At 31.4% G+C, this 6,266-nt stretch overlaps 1 long non-coding RNA gene across 1 annotated transcript in view; it reads left to right on the forward strand.

Moving 5' to 3' along the window:
- LOC144371341 (uncharacterized) overlaps positions 1–5,627 on the forward strand; it is a 37,957-nt gene extending 32,330 nt beyond the window's left edge. Inside the window, exon 2 of the long non-coding RNA XR_013431419.1 lies at positions 5,529–5,627. This is a non-coding gene — a long non-coding RNA (uncharacterized LOC144371341). The remainder of the gene's footprint in view (positions 1–5,528) is intronic.
- Positions 5,628–6,266: the final 639 nt, after the last annotated feature.

Consider the following 6,266-nt stretch of genomic DNA (forward strand, 5'->3'; position numbering starts at 1 on the left):
ATCATATTGAGTAATGCCAAAATTCATGTAGACATTAAGATGTTATTAGTACTTTAACTCACAGCATACTCTGCAACAAAAAATAAACCAGACAACCATTGCTGGATCACTAGGATGAAGGCCCAATGGCAAAACAAACAGAAAAGTTAATCTTTTTGTTCACAACTAAATTTCAGTTTCAAGGTGTAGGCAGATATGAAGACACGAGGACACTTTTCCCTGGATTTACATCATCCTGTGTTTTCTGTCTAATATATAAAAAGGCTACTGACCTTAACAGTTTTCAGTTTGGAAGAATTTCCTGCCTTAGGCAACTCTCACCTTATAGCACACTCCTGGGTCTAAAAATACCATTTATTTCTCATTTGGTTTAAAGAAGAAATATTGTTAAGGAAGACATATTTCCTCACCTCTGATAAGAAAGGAGGGTTTTAGTCATTCAATTATCTGCAGTCCAGGGAATCACAGCATATCAGATATACACTTGTGATGTGACAGCCATTTGCAACATGTGGCTAATGAGTTCTTGGAATGTGGTTGATCTACATTGAGAAGTATTAGAAGTGTAAAGAAGTGTGATATTTGAAAGCTTAATGAAAAATACATGTAGTTAGCTAACAATTTTCATTGTTTCTATGTTGGAATGATAAAATTATGAATACATTGGGTTAAAAATATTTAAAAAATTACTTAGAAATTATAATCATAATTTTATTATATAATGTAATGTTTAATTATTTTATAACTTAAATTATTATAAAATACCAATCATTTCTAATAACCTATAAGTTATAAGAATTTATAGGAATTTATTTATACATTTTTATAATTATTTATTTTGTTATTTTCCTTACAAACTCTAAAAGTTCAGTTACACATATATTAATCATATTATTTCTTCCAACTATAATGTCTATCTCTGGAACAAAAACAAACAAACAAACAAAAAAGCCTTATTTAGTCAGAGTATGAAGGTTATGAAATCCAAAAAATGTAAAGTTATTCTCACTTTATTATTTGCATTTGTGAATCTGTCTTTGGTATTATTATCCTTGATAATTGATATAAATTTATATTCAACATTAAATACTTATATCCCCTTTTTCGGCCAGGTATTCTTGCACATGGAAAGCTCTGTCTAGAAGGAATATAATTTACAATTTGTTATTTTTGCGTCCTACAGCCTGAATTGGAATTATTCACCTTACACTCATAGGCACAGGTGTCTAAGCATGGTATGTTCTCTATTCAGGTAAAAATTATAAAATAAAAATGATTGAGGTGAGAATTATTGAATCCAAGGAAAAACCAAAGAATAGAGGTAAGGCTTCAAAATCTGAGAAACAATTCATCTCTGTCTCAGGCAAATCTCTTGATCTATCTCCAGGTTTTTGGATTCCTGGGTGGCTTTGTAATGGGCCCATTCCCTCTGACTTTCAGAGTCTAGAGTATTTCAAAAATAAGAAGACTTCAGGGCTGGGCATTATAAAATAAAAACAAATAGGCTGAGTAAAAGTATTCATAACTAATTGTGAGAACCTGCAGTTTCCTGAGGTCACCTTTGTAATCTTTTAAACCTTGTCTAAATTTGAAAGAGCTCAATATACTGCCACGTCTGGCCCTAAGAATGGGGTTGACAGTCAGGATTTTACTTTTTGTCCTCTGATTGGTGACCTCTGTCTGGCCTGAAATCAGCTCTGTATTTTCTTACCTACACCCCTTCAGAGTGATTGTTAAATACAGGATCAGGACGTGAGAATTTTGACTCATACAAATAATTCATATTTGAGAGCAGTTGTGGTCCATGGAGTTTTCAGTTTCTCTTTCCTTATCAGGGGGCATTCACTTTTTAAAGTGCATCTTCCAATGTAGGCAAGCATGAGTTTCCTAAATGCCATATTTTCTCTGCTATATATTATGAAGTATTATTCCCTGGAATATTTCAAATTACATGGAGTTTTAATTCATCTTTTCCTCTTAGTTTTGTAAGGAATTTTAAAAAGTGATTGTGTGTGTGCATGTGAGTGGTTGTACTTTTACATGAGAGGAACATGAGGTTATAACATGAAACTCTTTAAAAAGTATTTGTACCTAATGTCAGGTGTGAAGATGCAAGTTCATAATCTCAGCATTTTAATATGCTGACGTGAGAGAATTAATATGTTGAATTTAAAAATATTAAGTGGAGGTAAGTGTTGCTCAGTGTGTAGGCACTGATGAGTTTAATCCTTGATATTAAAATAAGAAAATCTTTGAACTTTTGTTTATTTGTCTTTCATAAGCATAGACAGCAAGTTTAGGACCCCCTTAAGAAAGTTTAGAGTGTGGTGTCTCTTCAGTATCTGCCATGTCTTTGAGTGGCTATGGGGTATAAATTACATGAAGCTGACCCAAGGTGCCCACAGGTTCCATGTTTGTTGAATTACCTAGAGAATGCCAACCTGTGTGTAATCCTCTCTTCCTACACAGCAGCTTGTCATCAGGGAATGGAACACCTTGTTGGACTAGCTGGATACTCTAGATACTCTAGAGATTATAGGAATATCCTTTATAGGTTTCATCTAAATAGTTCAGATATTGGAATATTAATATTATCTTCCCCAAATTTTAGGTTCAGCTCCCCTGAAACACATTACTGCTCAGATCTATTGATTCTGTAACTGAAAAAAAAGGCAAATATGATTTTGGTCCTCCTTTTTCTTACTAATGTAGGGATGATTGATTATAGGGTGCCAGAATTTGAAAGGAGAATAAGCTGCAGCAAGGATTTAGGGAAAAAAAAATGCTAGTGTGTTTATGCAAATGTCTTCAAGAAAAAACTCACTATATGCTTATTGGAAGACATAATGTAATGCCTCAAGTTTGGGGTGGTAACTAAATAATTAAGTAAATAGGACGGTGGATTGAGCATGTCTCACTTAGTCTAATATTTTTATTACCTATAAAATGCAATTTATCACGGATATTTGAAAGATTAAAAAAAGTTGCCAAAGAGAAAAGATAGATGCAAATTTTAAATAAAATTGTATTCAAACTAAGGTAACTTTTTGAGCCTGAAAAAGAACATCACTGAAGGTTAAGTTAGATCTTAGGTGTACCTGTGGCTCTAATTTTCATTGCTGTGGAGCTATTTCTAGAATGTCAGATTGGAAAAAATTCAGAGATAGGTAATAAGCAGCTTTTGTTTTTCTAAATCTATTTTGCAATACTTCAAATTAATCAAACATAATATATGGATGCATCCAAAATCTTAGGCTGTCAAGGGTTTCTTTTTAGAAAAAATAGCAAATAAATAAGGTGAAATAAAAATGGACCAAAGGAGGTTAGAACATTCATATCTTTCTGGGCATATTATGACATGTCAGTAATTACAACAACCTGGAGATTGAGGAAGAAAGATCAAAGCTGAAAGTTAGTATAGCAAATTAGTGAGAGACTGTCTAAATAAATAAATAAATAAATAAAAGGCCTAGAATATATCTTAGTTGTAGAATACCCCTGTACCAAAAAAAAAAAAAAAATCAAAATTCCAAATGAAGTATCCTTTACCCTGAAGCCAATGAATACTTAGGAGTTTTAAGAAAATTGTGTGTATGTTGGTTTGGGCTGCCATGAGATGGCTCAATATTCTAAGGGTTTCATATAAAGGAAATTATCTAGAGAATACCAACCTGGTTTTTTTAACAAATATTTTGTTCTTACCCCTGAATGTAAAAGTGTAAATTAAATATTATTTCATGTAAAAAATGGGATTATTCAAAATGAGTATCTGAATCAGCATATTTAAAATAGTGAGGATCTTGTAATTCATAGTGGGAAAGAAGCTCTTCTATGACAGAATATAAAAATTGGAGGTAATATCTTCAACCAATTATTTCCTTAAATGGCCTATATAGTGTCGCATTTTCCTCTGACATTTTTTTAGATTCTATGCAAGGTTTCAATTATCAGCTTCCAGATTTATATAATTTATAACAAGCTGGTATACATAAGTGTGTTCTCTTTTTATCAGTATAAGTAACTTGAGTGAGTTGATGTAGAGACCCCTAATTTATAGGAAATGAATTATAAATATAAATATTGTTCTATTCTGGGGCTTAAAACTGTCACCTCAGTAAAATTTGATAGTAGTGAACACCAAACTTGTGGGATCTATACTGAATGGTATCAGAACTGAATTATTGGACTACTAGTTGTTGAAATATTGGTTGTTATGCAAGTTTGCACATTTGGTATCAAATGTGGTTGCAGAGTCAGGACTGGTGGCACAAACCTGTAATCATTGTGATGTGGAAAAATGAGGTAGGAAAAAAGTAAATATGATTCAAGACTCAGTAATTAATAGACCCTAAGCAACATTGTAAGCCCATTTATCAAAATAAAAAAAAAAGCAAACTTCTTGAAATGCATTTCAGGGGTAGAGTGCCCCTGGATTAAATCTCTAAATTAAAAAAAAAAAACATAATGCTGAATCAGAAGAAAGACATCACAGATCAGAATGTTAAACTAACTTCATGTATGTGTTTGTTCACTAGTGATAACTGAGACCCTGGTAAAAGGAGTATTTCCAAACTGTCAGAGAGGCATTTAGGGTGCAAGAGCCTTTCAGAATTTTTTTTTTCTTAACTGCTTAGTATTCTCTCAATTTCTACTTTGAAATGAGCCAAGTGAGGATACAGTTTCACAGTTAGAGTGGTTTTACAAATCTGGGAATGTTAAACATGATATGTCAGTTTCCTTATGAACTGAGAGATTAATGATCTATTCACTTAATTTGCTTTTATTATTTTTATTTTTTGTTATAACTTTGTGCCATGTGATTCAAGTTGACCCAAGTACCAAGTTTTTTGTAATAGTTTGATAGTTAAAAATTTTATTCTTTTGTTTTAGAAGTGAGTTGTGATGTTGTAAAAGTAATTTTTAAAATACAGTATAGATTTATGGTATATTTAAATAATGAGAAGATAGACAACTTTGGAGATAAACATTCAAATAATTATGTGGATTATTGAAAGTTTTGATGTGTCTTTAGTGATCTCTTATGTCTTCTACACATTAAGGTGACCACTGTCATATGAGTATAGTTATTACTTACAGTTTTGCTATGCATATCTCAAGTATCATTGATTTGTTTGGTGGTTCTTCTTTTGAATATTCATTAACTAATTGCAACTATTATTTATCCTTTGGAATTATGTTGGATTTTTTTCCACTTTTTTTGCTTCAGTGTTTTGCTTTACATGTGCTGCTGGCTTGATTTCATTATACCAAAATTATCCACCAATTTTACTGCTTAAAATGAATTATTGGGGCTGGGGATATAGCTCAGTTGGTAGAGTGCTTGCCTTTCATGCAAAACGCCTTGGTTTCAGTCCCGGGCACCACAAAAAAATGTATCTTATTGAATGGTTGATATCACTACCATATGTGAAAGCCACCTTTTTTAACTCTCATTAATATTTGTATGAAATTAAGTACTATGTTATTAATCATATGGTTTATGTAATATGTATTCATTTTTATTTCAGGAACCATTGACATTAAGGGATGTGGTCATTGAATTTTCAGAAGAGGAATGGAAATTCCTGGACCCCTCCCAGCAGACTTTATATGGAGATGTGATGTTAGAGATCTGTAAAAACCTACTCTTTATTGGTGAGCTTAAATTTCATTCAGGATTTTTAATTAAAAAACAATATTTATTTTTTTAACTTTATAGAGTATCTTATGGTAGCATCTATTCTGCATTAATAAGTTTGTTTCTTGTTTTTAGTACAAAGATTGGGTATTTGTTTATGTAGACAAAAATGTTAAAGATTTTTTTTCTTTTTAGGTGTAACTTATCTTTTCTAAGTACTGATTACAATGTAGAGAATGAAAATGGTTTCTAAGTATTTTAGTGTTTTTGTCTAGGAAAAAACATATTTGAGAAAATAATTTTGTAAACTCTTATTGGATATTTTCTCTTTCTTTTTTTCCTAATGAGTGTAACATTAAAAGACGTCTTTAGTTACCAAGAAAATAACAAAATGTGACATATTCCATCAAAAAAAAGTATTGATGTCTCTATGTAATCCTTTGTCACCACTTGGTTTCCAATGAAATAACCTTGGGATTTGAAGAGAAAAGTGACAGTAGACATATCAAATTGGGTAGAAATCAATGAAGCAAAAAATAGAGATAAGAGGCGCAAAAATAAAGAGAAATTTACATTTAAAAATGTTAATTAATAAGCTAAAATCTGACAGAAAATATTTTTTCAAACC

The sequence above is a fragment of the Ictidomys tridecemlineatus genome, chromosome 16 (genome assembly GCF_052094955.1).
Source record: "Ictidomys tridecemlineatus isolate mIctTri1 chromosome 16, mIctTri1.hap1, whole genome shotgun sequence".
Lineage (NCBI taxonomy): Eukaryota > Metazoa > Chordata > Mammalia > Rodentia > Sciuridae > Ictidomys > Ictidomys tridecemlineatus.